The 13,973-nt window shown below is 51.0% G+C and overlaps 1 protein-coding gene across 1 annotated transcript in view; it reads right to left on the bottom strand.

Moving 5' to 3' along the window:
* Positions 1 to 13,973, bottom strand: part of TRERF1 (transcriptional regulating factor 1) — a 212,641-nt gene that overhangs the window by 65,591 nt on the left and 133,077 nt on the right. The window contains exon 4 of the mRNA XM_014532964.1: positions 658 to 772. The gene's annotated coding sequence lies outside the window, so the exon portion shown is untranslated. The remainder of the gene's footprint in view (positions 1 to 657; positions 773 to 13,973) is intronic.

The following is a 13,973-nucleotide window of genomic DNA, read 5'->3' as shown; positions in this document are numbered from 1 at the left end:
CTGATCCTCTAAGGCCCCTCACAGCCTTGCGTGGGACAGGAGTTTCTGTCCAGAACGTTCTAGGAGGCCCAGACCACAGACTGACCGTCCTTCCAATGCCATCCTATTCCAGAGATTCCTTCACCCCAAATTCCCTGGATCCCCAGTCCCCAAAAGACCTGCCAAGATCCCAGTTCAGGAGGTAGGGGAGGAATGAGAGCTTCAGTCCCTGGAAACTCAATTCAGGGTCCTGCCTGCTCCACCATCGGCCTCTCCATTAACCAAAATGAGCACATTCTGTCGAATTAGGCTGACACCCACTTCCTTTCTCTTGTTTGTTTGTTTTAAAATATATTTTTATTGGTTTCAGAGAGGAAGGGAGAGGGGGAGAGAGCTAGAAACACCAATGATGAGACAGAATCATTGAGCAGCTGTCTCCTGCACGCCCCCTACAGGGGATCGAGCCACAAACCTGGCATGTGCCCTGACTGGAAATCGAACCGTGACCTCCTGGTTCATTGGTCGATGCTCGACCACTGAGCCACACCGGCCGGGCACGACACCCACAAGTCCCTGGAAACTCATTTTTCCCCACAGATGGGGAAAGATGACAAAAGCACATAGAATAAGTTACGACGGACATTCCTACACCTTCCAGGAGAAGGGACGCAAGCTCACCTCGCCCTCCGCAGCAGATGGTCGAGTTGGGGGCCTGGCTCTGGGGGCTCCTCCTGCGGCTGGCCGGTCATGCTGCTCTCATGCTGCTGGGCAGGTGGGAAGAGGAGACCTGGTTCTGTGGGGAAAAGAGGAGGAGAGGTCACGTCTTCATCGCCTGCTCCCAGCTTTCCATCGCCAGCCCCAGAGGTCACTACCCAGACGCCCAGGGACTTCCCGAGGATGGCCTCGCCACTCTCGGGTCACGGGCCACAGACAGGCCTACGCGGGACAACATTTCCCACGCCCTCCGTGTGCCAGGCAGGGCTCTAAGGATGAGGCTATGAAGATGAACCACACACAGTCCCTACTCTCAAGACACTGTCTAGCAAGACTAGTTTTCATTGCAATGTAATGCGGCAAGTGCTGCGATTTCCCCAAATTCACTCCACAGCCCACCTGTCCCTCAGGGGAGGAGGGCAGAGGCGGCTTACAAGTCGACAGCACAGGGCTTCTCAAACTACTGTATTTGTGATGAAGGACCAGTTGTCTTTAAGTTCCAACTCATCACAAATGAATACTTTTAAATAATTTTTTTATAAAAATATATTTTATTGATTTTTTACAGAGAGAAAGAGAGAGGGATAGAGTGTTAGAAACATCGATGAGAGAGAAACATTAATCAGCTGCCTCCTGCACACCCCCTTCTGGGGATGTGCCCGCAACCAAGGTACATGCCCTTGACCGGAATCGAACCTGAGACCCTTCAGTCTTCAGGCTGACGCTCTATCCACTGAGCCAAACCAGTTAGGGCAAAATGAATACTTTTATAAAACACTAGAGGCCTGGTGCACAAATTTGTGCATGGATGAGGTCTTGCGGGCCCTGCCCCCGATCGGGGGGAGGGGGGACAATCCGGGGTGGGGCCAGACGATGAGGAGAGGCCGCAGAAGGTTGGCTGGCTGGTCCCGCCTCCTGGTCGAACTCCCAGTCCAACTCCCGATCTCGAGGGGACAATTTGCATATTAGCCTTTTATTATATAGGATAATGAAAATGAACCACGAGATAAATAAAATGAAAAATATTCAAAGTACAAGCCTACTTTTTAATTGTTTAATTCAATGAATGACTCTGTCGTATCTGTACGGAAGTTTCGAAGTGCTTACTCCCAGTGTCTGTACTTTATTATGGGCCCATGACGTTTGCAGGCCAGCGCCATGCCACGAACCACAGTTGCATAGCATCACTAGAATAAGAGTTTATAGAGTGCAACTTCTCCTGAGCTGTCTGGCTGATCTTGGTTCACAGAGGGTGGCTGGAAAGGAAAATGTCAAACTTGCCCTTTGGACTAGCCTTCAGAGAGCTCGGCGAGTCTCTCCAGGAAGAAGAGCCACGGCAGGGACTTTGGGAGGGTGTGCGCTTGGGGTGATGGACAGAGGCAGTGGGTCCAGGGAACACGAGCAGGAAGCTCACGGGCCCTGGTCACAGCGGTGCCTGCAGCCCTGTCCTGCTGCATCCGGGACTTCCAACCCTCTGTTGACAAGCCCGGCCTGAAAGCAAATCATTTCCAAAATGTCAGGGCAGCTGCTGGTGTTCGTGCCTCCTATTTAATGCTATAAAAATACATATTTTTTTAAACTTGAGAAATCCTTTGTCTGTGACAGCCAGTTCCAAAAAAAGCCTGTGAGTGCCTGTTGCCTTAATACTTAAGGAAGTGATTACAAGTCATTTTCACCCATTTGAATGTTTAAGAGAAAGTACTCCTCTAAGCTCTCAGCTTTTAAGTAGTTCTTATTTTAAACTTTATAAGGAAATAACTCTACCGAAGAAAAATTCTTTTCAAAGTCCTTTTTTAAAAAAATGCAAACACACACACACACTCTCACTCCCGGCTTCAAATGCTAAATCATCTGCAATTTGGGAGTTTGTTGCTCATGAAATTCGGGCGATAAGCACATCATAAGCATTCCTACAGCAACAGAATGCTTTTGAAGCCATGTCTGTGATGTTACCAAGATTGTATATGATTATCTCTGAATGTTGGCCAAGAGAAGGTTATGGAAATAACTATTTATGTACAAATAAGTCGATATAGTAACTGGCAACCTGAATAGCAGACCACGGCATGGTGGGAAGCAGGAATGCAGTTCCCTGCGCGCCCATGAATAACTGTGCTGTCCGTACTCGCAGCCTGGGAAAGTAGCTCTCCAAGGTCCCCCACAGCAACAGGAGTCCTTGGAACTAGTCTCAAGGGCAAGCGTTAAGCTTCGTCACCTTGTACTGGCCATCTGCTGTATGTCAGGTGCTGCGCTAGACCTTAGGGTTCTCAAGGTGCCCCAAAAGAGACATAGAAACAGGTCATTACGGCCCCGCACCCCTGCTAAGAAGAGTCTTTTGGCTGGAGTTAAGGAAAAGGATTGGGAGGTAACTAGCTCAATCCACCTATCCAACCAACCATTTGTCCATGCCATGTTGACTGAGAGGCTAGTACGTACTAGGCAAGTACAAGGCGCTAGGCGTACGACAGTCAAGACCAATGCGGCCACTGCCTTCATGGAGCTTATAGTCTAGTGGGGGAAACTAACATTTACAGATTAAAGAGGACTCGAACTACAATAGTGATCTGCCCTAAAAAAAAGGCTACTGCTATAGTAGCCTATGATAGATCAAGCACAGAAAAGGGTCAGTGGTCTTTCCTAAGGAATCAGTCTTTAATCTGAGCCCCAAGAATAAGTGAGTGAAACAAAATAGGGAGGGCAGCAGAGAAGCTGGGTAAAGGTCCCGAGACCGGAAGCACGGTCCATTCTAGCCATGAAAGGAGGTTCTAATAGGATCAAGTAGGTTCTGGACCTTAGACCACGTTTCCGTCACCGTTGTCTTCAGGGCAAGCATTAACGACATGCGGGTTCTTTAAAAAGTGCTTAAGACGATACCAGGAAAATGAGGTGCATATCTGCTCAATTCTCCCTCGTCCTAGGCTGGCATCCACTTTATAATAAGTGTTGGGACTCATCGATGTTCTCTTCAACAGCAGTAACTTGGCTAAACCCAACTGGGCCCATGGTAAACGGGGTGGTCAGTGCTGACCTAGGCTGACCGTGAGTGTGGGTTTGGGGATGCGGGCGAGCATCCTATCATTAAGCTCATTGCGGGAGACGCCTCAGGATGGCTGTGACTTGACAGGTCATACAGTTTAACGCACAGAACATTAAACCTGGGCTCAAATCTGGCCATTCTTCTGTAGGACGGGTTAGCAGGGCCCTCCCTGCATGGTCCCCGGCCCGCAGCAAGCACGTAGGTCCCACACGGGGCTCACTGCCCGGCTCCCAGGAGGCCTTGCACATGGGGCCGCATTACTATCACCTCACACCAGTGGGTGGGGACAGCCCTGCCTCTCCCTGGCCTGGAGTGTCAGCAGAAATCCGTGAAACGATTTCCCATCCAGTAAGGGGCTGCAGGGCAGCTTTGCAAGGGCACAGGGGGCAGCCTTCACTGACCAGGGGGCCTGGAGACTCACCATTTCTCGGTGTGTGTGTGCCCTCAAGGGTCCCCAACTCTGCAGCAGCACTGTCCCTACCGAGTCACACCTCAGTGTTCCCAGGTTCAATCTCCGCAGGGGAATCCCGATGCCACCTCTGGGGGCTTATGGGTAGTTCCCCCAGGAGCCAGCCTGGCAGCCAGCAGAGTTCTAGTTCTGGCTCCACCAGGAATGACTGGGGTTCCCTTGGACAAACAGCCGAGTCCCAGATGACAGAGGAGATGTAACAGCTACATACAGGTCCGGCGTGTATGACTTCATAGACAGTTACAAGCCCTCCTAGGGCATCAGCAATGTCTGATAAAAAAAAAATACCGCCCTGACTGGTTTGGCTCAGTGGATAGAGCGTTGGCCTGCGAACTCAAGGGTCCTGGGGTCGATTCCAGTCAAGGGCATGTACCTTGGTTGTGGGCACATCCCCAGTGGGGGGTGTGCAGGAGGCAGCTGATCGATGTCCCTCTCTCATCGATGTTTCTAACTCTCTGTCCCTCTCCCTTCCTCTCTGTAGAAAATCAATAAAATATATTTTTAAAAAAATACCACCCAGGGCTATATTTTTATTGGAGAGAGAGAGAGAGAGAGAGAGAGAGAGAGAGAGAAACACGGATCAATCGCTTTCCGTACACGCCCTGACTGGGGATCGAACCCAAAACCTAGGTATGTGCCCTGACCAGGAATCGAACCTGGAACCTTTTTGGTGTGTAGGACAACACTCTAACCCACTGAGCCACCGGACGAGGCACTGTCTGCTTTTTCTCACCACTGTGTCCAGGGGCTAGCAGAGCAGTTCTCAGACCTGACTGCACAGAGTTAAGACAATCCTCAGGTGAGGACACTGAGGCCCGCTGCTTATCCAAGGCCACAACCCCAGTGGTGGGGCTGCACCAGGCAGCCTGGAAGGCTTACAGGACGGAAACCTTACTTATCTCTTTCCCACGGGACCAGCGAGGACACGGCCCCGGAAGGACCCACAGCCGGTAAGCCGCCAGGGAAGGCCAGAGTCTCCCCACTGCCCCACACTGCTGTCCGGGCCCCCGTTTCCCTTCTGCACCCTGGTGGCGACCAATGCTGCCTTCCACACCACACTGCTTGTCCGAGTTTAGGGGGGAGTGAAGATTTAAGAGTCTTGGGGAGGGGAACAATCAATATACAGAAAGGAACGCTCTACATGGGTATTGAGGGGCCCAAGCCAAAGAGGAAGGGTTCTCCGCAGCCACAGGGCAGTTTTAATGAAAAGAACAGCTCACAGGTCACCAGGCTGAGGCGAGGGCAGAGTCAGGGGAGGGAGGGGATGTGAGATGTGAACTGCGGAGCTCCTAAAATGGGGAGCAGGACCAAATGAAGTGTGAAGCATTCCCCATGCCACCCACAGTCCATTAGAAGTTGGCACAGATTGTTAAAAGCAGGAAAAGGAGGAGGGAGAAGAGAAGGAAAACCAGGAGGAGGGGGAGGACAGGGAGCTGGAGGAGGAGGAGTTACATCTGTAGATTTAATCCAAGAACACCAAGAAGCAGGGGGAGAGTAAACAATGCAATGAGGAATCTGAGACTGCAGTCTCTCGGGGGCCAACCATTCTGTCCCATGAGTCCTCCTGGGAGGGGGACTTTATCGATGTGGGGAAAACTCCCATCTCCTCTCCGGTTCTTTAGAAGAGGAGATTCCTGCCCAGACCATTCAGCGATAGAAGCAGATCACGTAGGCCTTTTTGCAGCTGGGTACTCCAGAGCACAGAAGCCGGGCCATTCACATCAGTATCAGAGCAGCCCACACTTTGTGAGCATATCAGATGGGCTCATTGGAGGCTGACAGAGGATGGCAGGCCACCATCCATTCTGCAACTTCTTCTGGCCTCATCCCTTTGCTCAAGAGCTCCAACCAGCTGGTCTTCCAGGTCTTCACACACACTAAGCTCTTTCCTACCCCAGGGCCTTTGCACATGCTGGTCCCTTGGACTAGGATGCTCTTTTCCTAGCTCCCCCCTCATTAATGTCAGCTTTCAGGTGATAGCATCAGTGAGATTTATTTGGCCCTCCAGAAATTTAAGTACTTATCACAGTTGCAATTAATTAACTGTGGGCTAAACAAGTTGGTGTCTCAGACTGTAAGCCCTACTATGACATGGGCAATGTCTGATTTTTTTTCACCATTACTGTCCCATGTGCTAGCACAGCATTTCCCTCTCTCTCTCTTTTTAAATTTTTTGAATTATTTTACGCAGGCCCTGAAATTTAAAACTTTTGGATCAAAAGCCTATATTTATATAGACAGTTGATTAAAAGCTTTCAAACAAAGGAGCATAGACAACATTTGTTGTAGCCTTGTATGAATTCCAAATGACTTTCCACAGAATCTTTTATTTTTACTAGTAATTCTTTATTGTTGAAAGTATTACATGTCTCCTTTTCCCCCCATTGACCTCTCCCTGGCTGCTCCTGCCTGCCCGCCCCCCCCAACCCGACTGTCTGTGTCCATTGGTTATGCTCATATGCATGCATACAAGTCCTTTGGTTGATCTCTTACCACCCCCCCCCCCTCACTCCCCTGCCTTCTCTCCAAGGTTTAAGCATAGAACAGACCATCAAAAGCACAGCAGTTCTCAATCCTGATTGCACACCAGCATCACCTTGGGAGACTTAAAAAACACAGATGCCTGGGTTCCACCACAAGCCTATTAACTAAGCGTTTAAAGCGTGCCAGGTGGCCGGACACGTGGCCATGGCTGAGAACAGCTGACTCAGGAGGCCGTGGGTGCTGCTGGGCTCCCGTCCTAGAGCAATCAGCCGGCGGAGTTACTGTAGGACCTCGCTCCCTTTGCTTGTGTGGATACAATGTGTAATTTAAATGTTCTCTTCCACCCCAGAGATTAAATTTGAGGAAATTCCTCACGAGGGAAACAAACTGCTCATTGTTAGCAGACATACTATTCCTTTCACAAAGTGCTCCTCCCACAGCCCCTGCCCCGACACTCCTCTGTCCACTGACCCTGGTTTATCACCATTCTCTTCAAGGCCACAGGATTAACACTTAAATATTTGGGGTGAAATCCCTTATCTATAAAAAAGTAAATCAGCCCCAGCTGTACTACGCTGTAGAATGCAAAAGTTCACCTTAAATTTCATTAAAACAGAAGAGATCAAAGCCAGTTCGTGCTGGGAAAAGGCCCTCCAGGCCAGCCCTCGGCCATAGGTAGGTGCTTTGCAAAAACTCGCCCCCAGGGCACTGGGTGGGGGAGGTCACTCATGGGGGCAGAGGTCATGCATGGGGTAGGTCATCTCAGCTGATCTGGCCTTCCCAGGGCAAGCAGAGAGCAAACTGTCCCCTCCCACTCCGTGACTCTTACTAATGGGGAGGGAGTAAGTGCTATGGTCTGATGGTCTGGGTTCCCACCCCACGATTCATTTGTTGAAATCCTAACCCCCCAAAAGTGATGGTGTTAGGAGGGGGGGGCCACTGGAAGTGCTCAGGTCATGAGGGTGGAGCTCTCATGAGTGAAATTAATGCTCTTATAAAAGAGACTGCGGAGAGCTCCCTTCCCCCCCCCCCACCATGTGAGGACAGCCAGGTGTGCTGGCTACAGACCAGGAAGACAGCCTCACCAGAACACAACCAGGCTGGCACCTTAATCATGGACTTTCCAGCCTCCAGAACGGTGAGCAACAAATTTCAAATTTCTGTTGCTTCTAAGCCACCCAGTCAGTGTTATTTCATGATAGCAGCCCGAATGGACTTAGCATATAAGATGTGTGAAAAAAAGCCAACCTCTTACACAGCACACGAACAACTCCAATTCCTGATGGTTTCACAAGCCCAGCCAAAGCCCTGCTCACGGGGTCCCACGCCCCTGTGCGAAGCAGACTGTCACTGAAGTAAGTGTAGGGTGAGCTCTCCTTCAAGGGTGGCTTTCAGTCCATGGGGGCCACCCGGAGAACTGAAGCTTCCCTTTGAACCTACTAGATTGTCCAAAATAATGAAAAAACAAAAATAAGTATTGGAGAAGTTGGAACCCTCACGCATTGCTGGGAGGAATGGAAAATAGGGCTGTGTTGCTCAGCTGGTTGGAGCATTGTCCCGAACACCAAAGCAGACTGTCACTGAAGTAAGTGTAGGGTGAGCTCTCCTTCAAGGGTGGCTTTCAGTCCATGGGGGCCACCCGGAGAACTGAAGCTTCCCTTTGAACCTACTAGATTGGCCAAAATAATGAAAAAACAAAAATAAGTACTGGAGAAGTAGGAACCCTCACGCATTGCTGGTAGGAATGGAGAATAGTGGCTGTGCTGCTCAGCTGGTTGGAGCATTGTCCCGAACACCGAAAGTTGTGGGTTTGACTCCCGGTCAGGGTGCTTACAAAGGCAATCCATCCATGTTTCTCTCTCACATCGATGTTTCTCTCTCTCTCTCTCCTTCCCTCTCTCTCTAAAACCAATAAAAACATATTCTTGGGTGAAGATTAAAAAAGAAATAGTGCAGCCACGTTGGAAAACAGTGTGGCAAAACCATAAACATAGAATGACCGTATGACCCAATAATTCTACTCCTAAGTACACAGCCCAAATCACTGAAAACAGGTATCCAAGCCAAAAACTTGTTCATGAATGTTCAAAGCAGCTTTATTCATAACGGCCATGAAGGTGGAAATGACCCAAATGTCCACCAACTGACTAACAGATAAACAACTCTGGCATATGCGTGCAGTGGAATATTACGTGGCCATGAAAAGGAATGAAGCACTGACACATGCTACAACACAGATGGCCCTCGAAAACATTACGTTAAGTGAAAAAAGTCAGGTACTAAAGGTCACCTACGCTCTGATTCTTTTCATCTGAAACACCCCGAACAGGTAAGTCCATAGAGACAGGGCAGTGTTGCCAGGGGCTTCAGGGAGGGGGGATGGGGAGTGGCTGCTTAATGGGAACAAGATGTTCTTTGATGAAAATGCCTTGGCAATAGGTGGAGGTGATGGCCCCTCACCGTGAATTCACTAAAGGCCACAGACTCAGGCACTTTACATGGTCAATGGTTCATTTTATGTTATATGAAATTTACCTGTTTTTTGAAAAAAGCTTCTTGAGCCCCACTCTGACTCAGTAGGCTGTGCCCAAGGACCTACTTTTTAAAAGAATATGTGGGTGATTCTGACCTGGGGGATCCCCGGCATGGCCTGCAGGTCAGGGCTGATTTGTGTAAATGATGCCTTTACGGGAGGTGAATTGCTGCTATTTCCTGAGCACTAACCATGTGCCAGGCAAACACAGTATCTCAGCATCACACTGCAGGGTAGGAATGATTGAGGTGTTTTGTTTCAGAAATGAAGAGACTGAGGCTCAGAGAGGGTAAGGAGGCTGCCCAGGGCACACAGCTGATTAAAATGGATGTGAACCAATATCTGTCTAATTCCACAGACGACATTTCCCCATCACCCTACACGTACGCCACCGTGTCCTTTAACAAGGCTTCCAGGTGGCAGAAATGTCACTGTTGCGTTTACAGGGGCAAAATGCTCTTTGGTAGAGACTTACGTCATCCTACTGAGAGCGTGGTCCTCAGGATCCCCTGGGAATTTACTAGAAATGCAGACTGCCGGTCCTCACTGAGGTTTGCTGCCTGTCTGTGCCATCCCCAGATAGCCATGTGCGCACTACAGTATGAGTAGGCAGCCACTAGCCACAGGTCACTATTAAAATTAGTTAAAAAAAAAAAAAATTACCCTGACCGGTATGGCTCAGTGGATAGAGCGTCGGCCTGCGGACTGAAGGGTCCCAGGTTCGATTCTGGTCAAGGGGATGTACCTTGGTTGCCGGCACATCCCCAGTAGGAGGTGTGCAGGAGGCAGCTGGTCGATGTTTCTCTCTCATCGATGTTTCTGACTCTCTATCCCTCTCCCTTCCTCTCTGTAAAAAATCAATAAAATATATTTTTAAAAAATTAGTTAAAATGAGATAAACTGTAGAACTCAGATCTGCCGCTGTACTAGCCACATGTGGCTCCCACGTCGGACAGTGCAGAAGAGAACATGTCCCTAACGGCAGAGTCCCACCGGACAGACAGCGCCATTCCCGGCGGGGTCTCGGCACCACCGTCGTCTGGAAAGGGACGGTGCTCTGTGGTGTGGGGCTCCCAGCACCGGCCGGAACAGGAGCAGGTCTCAATCCGGGGTGCCTCTGCCTTTCAAGGCACACCCGGCAATGGAGAGACCCTTGCTGGCTGTCACAGCTGGGGGACTCTATTGGCATCTAATGGGTGCGGCCAGGGCTGCTGCTAAACACCCTGTCACGCACAGGACAGCCCCACGGCTGAGACTCATCTGGCCCAAAATGTCAGTGCGTGAAGGTGAGAACCCTGCTCGGAGTCGTCAAGGAAACAGCCACTCTCAGGAAAACAGAGGCAGGGGACTCAGACACCAACGTGCCCCACCCCTCTCCTCTGACCAGTTCAGAACTCCTAAGCGAACAGGTGTCTATTTTTGCCAAGAATACAGAATAAAATAAAATAATCTACAAACTCATCATGGAAATGAAGTCCCTATACCTCAAATCCAAGGGCAGGGAAAGGCAGACATCCACTGTCGGCCCTGCTGTGTGGCGTGTATGATAAGTTCCACAGGAAACCAGCCTGTTGGTTAGGAGTAGACAGCATTCATTCATTTGTTCACGCACCTATTTATTTAAAAGTATTTATTGAGCACCTACTACGTGTCAGGCACTCTTTCGTGTTGGAAACCGCAGTAAATAAATGAAACCAGGTCCCTGACCTTATGGAGGCGACCACAAGTAAACAAATACACCAGCCGTGGAACGGTGGGTGAGATAAGTGTTACGAAGGAAACTAAACCAGGATAAGGGGACAGGATGATGGGGGACAGGGTCTGAGGTCACCTATCTGAGGAGTGACCAGGGAAGGCCACCTGAAGAGGTGGCATCTAGGAAGAGACTTGAATGAACTGAGCTTGAACCAGGCAATTCAAGGAGGTGAGAGGATTCCAGGCAGAGGGACCAGCAGGGGCTGGGTCCTTTGGTGAAAGGAGATTGGTGGAGGGGAGAGGGCTGACACTGAGGTCGATGAGGCAGGCAGGGGCCAGGCAGCGGGGACAGGAAGCCACGGGCGGCTCTGAGCAGAGGAGAGATGGGCTCCATTGACTTTTTACATGGAAAACAAACTCCAGGATGACAAGAGTAGAAAGGCCAGGCCAGTGACGAGGTTGCTGCAGTCTTTTAGACAAAAGATGGTGATGACGTATTACAAACGAATTGGTTAACGAAACCATTCATATTAATACTAGTTCTCCAGTTGGCTGGTGCTATTAGTAGTCTATCTCAGATATATCGTGGGTAGACCACGCATCAAGTTGAAGCTACTTCTCTGGAGAAATGCACTCTGGGTTCCCAGGGTCACCCTGGGTTTTAAGTTGGGGACGGTGAGATCTGGGGGAAGACAGAGGGAAAGGTGGAGCCTAAGGCAGGTCTGCAGGAGGGAAAGGAAGTGTGAGCCCATCGTCCCCCTTTCTCCAAAGTCACCAGAGGAGAGGAGTCTGAGGGGCCTTCCCGTATGACTTCTTAGGGCCACTGGGCAGTGGCCGGGTGAGACCCAGCCCTCCCGTTGCAGGCAGAGCTGAAGGGAAGGGACGGGTTTACTGCAGCTGTCAGTGGAGGAAGGCGTGGAGACTTTTCCAAAAAAAAGAAAGACTCTACTTCTGTGGTCTCTGAGGCTTCAGGGCAACAGAGCCACCACGTCAGGGAAACAGCCACAGAGTCGGCAGATTCAGGGCACAATGAACCAGCTGTGCCTCCCCCCAACCGCACAGCACTGGGCACGCCATCGATCTCCCTGACGCTCTGTAAGATGGAAACAGGCCCGTCTCCCAGGGTGCTGTGAGGGTCGGATCAGACAGAGCCTGTGCTGGCAGGGATGACACCCCTGGTCCAGCTGCGAAGCTGGGCACGCGCGCCTCCTGCAGCAGGTGCAGGGTTCACCTCGTCACAGGCACACGGTCTGTGCTGTCCTCCTGCCAGGCAGCCCAGCGGACCTATCACTAACGCATCCATCCAACACACATTTACTGGGACTTCGTGCCGGCCATGGTGCTTGGGAGAAGCAGAGGAAGAGGCAGCCCCTGCTCTCCAAGAACATATGGGCAGTGACTGTATGCCTTTTGACCAGAGCCACTAGCCCACTGGGCCCACCACCTCCCCGCCCCCTCTGACTACCAGCAGCCTGTGGCCTCCACCCTGAGGACGGGGACCGCTGCTCCTCTCCAGGCTGGCAAGCAGGCCTGGTCCTTTCTGCTGCAGTGGCAAAGGATGGCGAGAAAAAGGCCGGGCCGGCCGGGCAGAGGGAAACTGGAGAAGCTTTTGCCTTCAGCAAGGCCTCCTTCCAGCCCCCACGTCCTCCCTCCAGGGGACATGCTCCAAGAGAAAGAGAAGCCCGGATGGGCCAGGGGCCGGGCCAGCCACTCCTGACGCCCGGCTCCTAGGGCACAGCATCTCTCCAGAGCTTCCCAAGGATCACCCGGAGAAGGCTCTAGCTCTGAGTCATCGGAGCAGAGAGGAGATCTTGTAAAAATAACTCCAGGTGTGAGGCTCCTGTGCTCACATTATTCAAGATACAAAGAATGGAAAAGCAGGGCAGGAAGCAGAGGAGGAAAGTGTCGCTCCCATCAGTTTCTTCACATGACAGGCGCCAAAAACACGCCTGCCGACTCTCCCCCTCCCTCCGGTTCCCTTGCTCCCCGGAGTGATTGCATAAGCTGGAGAGAGGGTCTTCTTTGCAGCCTTCTGACTCTCCCACCCACCCCTCTTCAGCTGTCACCTCCAAAGCTGAGCTTCCGGGGAGCCCCTGCCAGGATCCAGGGGGGTCGCTTGTGCCTTCTCTGATGTCTTCCATGAAATAGGGGTTCCCTTGAAGCCCCAAGAGCCTCCACCAAGCCCCAGGGGCGGGATTTCTGGGGCCATGACCGCTCGAGGGAGGATCTCTGGGGGGAGCCAGCAGGGTTGGCCAGATCCCCCGTGGCCAGTTCGGATAGGCAGCATGTGTGGCCCTGGGAGCTCACAGGGCATCTTCAGGGCTTCCTGGGCTGAGGGGGTGGGGCGGTGCTGTGGCTCACTCCCACTCAGCCTTCTGGAAGGTGTGTCTTAGGGGTCACGGACATGAGGATGGGGATTTTAAGACAAGGAAGAGAGCCCAGTAAGAGGACAAGCAAAGGAACAAGATGGGAGCAGGGAGAGGGGAGAAATAAAAAGATGCTGGGTCATAGGGGACAGGCAGAGGCGTGGCCATAAAGGTTTTATTTAGTGCCTACTACACGGCCCTTCCTAGGAAGCCAGCAGCGTGGTGGTCCCGACCTCTGTGGCTTACAATCAAGAACTAAAAACTACTTTCAGACAGGCGCACGTACACATGAGGAGGTAAAAACCTCAGCCAAGGAGTGGTCAATGTAAGTCACATCTACAGTCAGAGCTCTGCCTAATGCCAGTGAAAGGAACTAAAAACTACTTTCAGACAGGCGCACGTACACATTAGGAGGTAAAAACCTCAGCCAAGGCATGTCAATGTAGGTCACGGCTACAGTCAGACCTCTGCCTAATGCCAGTGAAACATCTATTAGCAAATCCATCGCTTTGTGCTTTGTAAACACCCCGATTCACAAGAACATTAAGTGTCTGGCTTCACAACAAGAAGCCAACCTCACCCCGGTTTTCTTTCTTTTTTAATAAAATTTTTTTAAAATGTGTTTATTGATTTCAGAGAAAGGAAGGGAGAGGGAAAGAGAGATAGAAACATCAATGATGAGAGAGAACCATCAAT

The sequence above is a fragment of the Myotis brandtii genome, unplaced genomic scaffold (assembly GCF_000412655.1).
Source record: "Myotis brandtii unplaced genomic scaffold, ASM41265v1 scaffold929, whole genome shotgun sequence".
NCBI lineage: Eukaryota > Metazoa > Chordata > Mammalia > Chiroptera > Vespertilionidae > Myotis > Myotis brandtii.
This window is presented reverse-complemented; position numbering and strand designations above follow the sequence as displayed.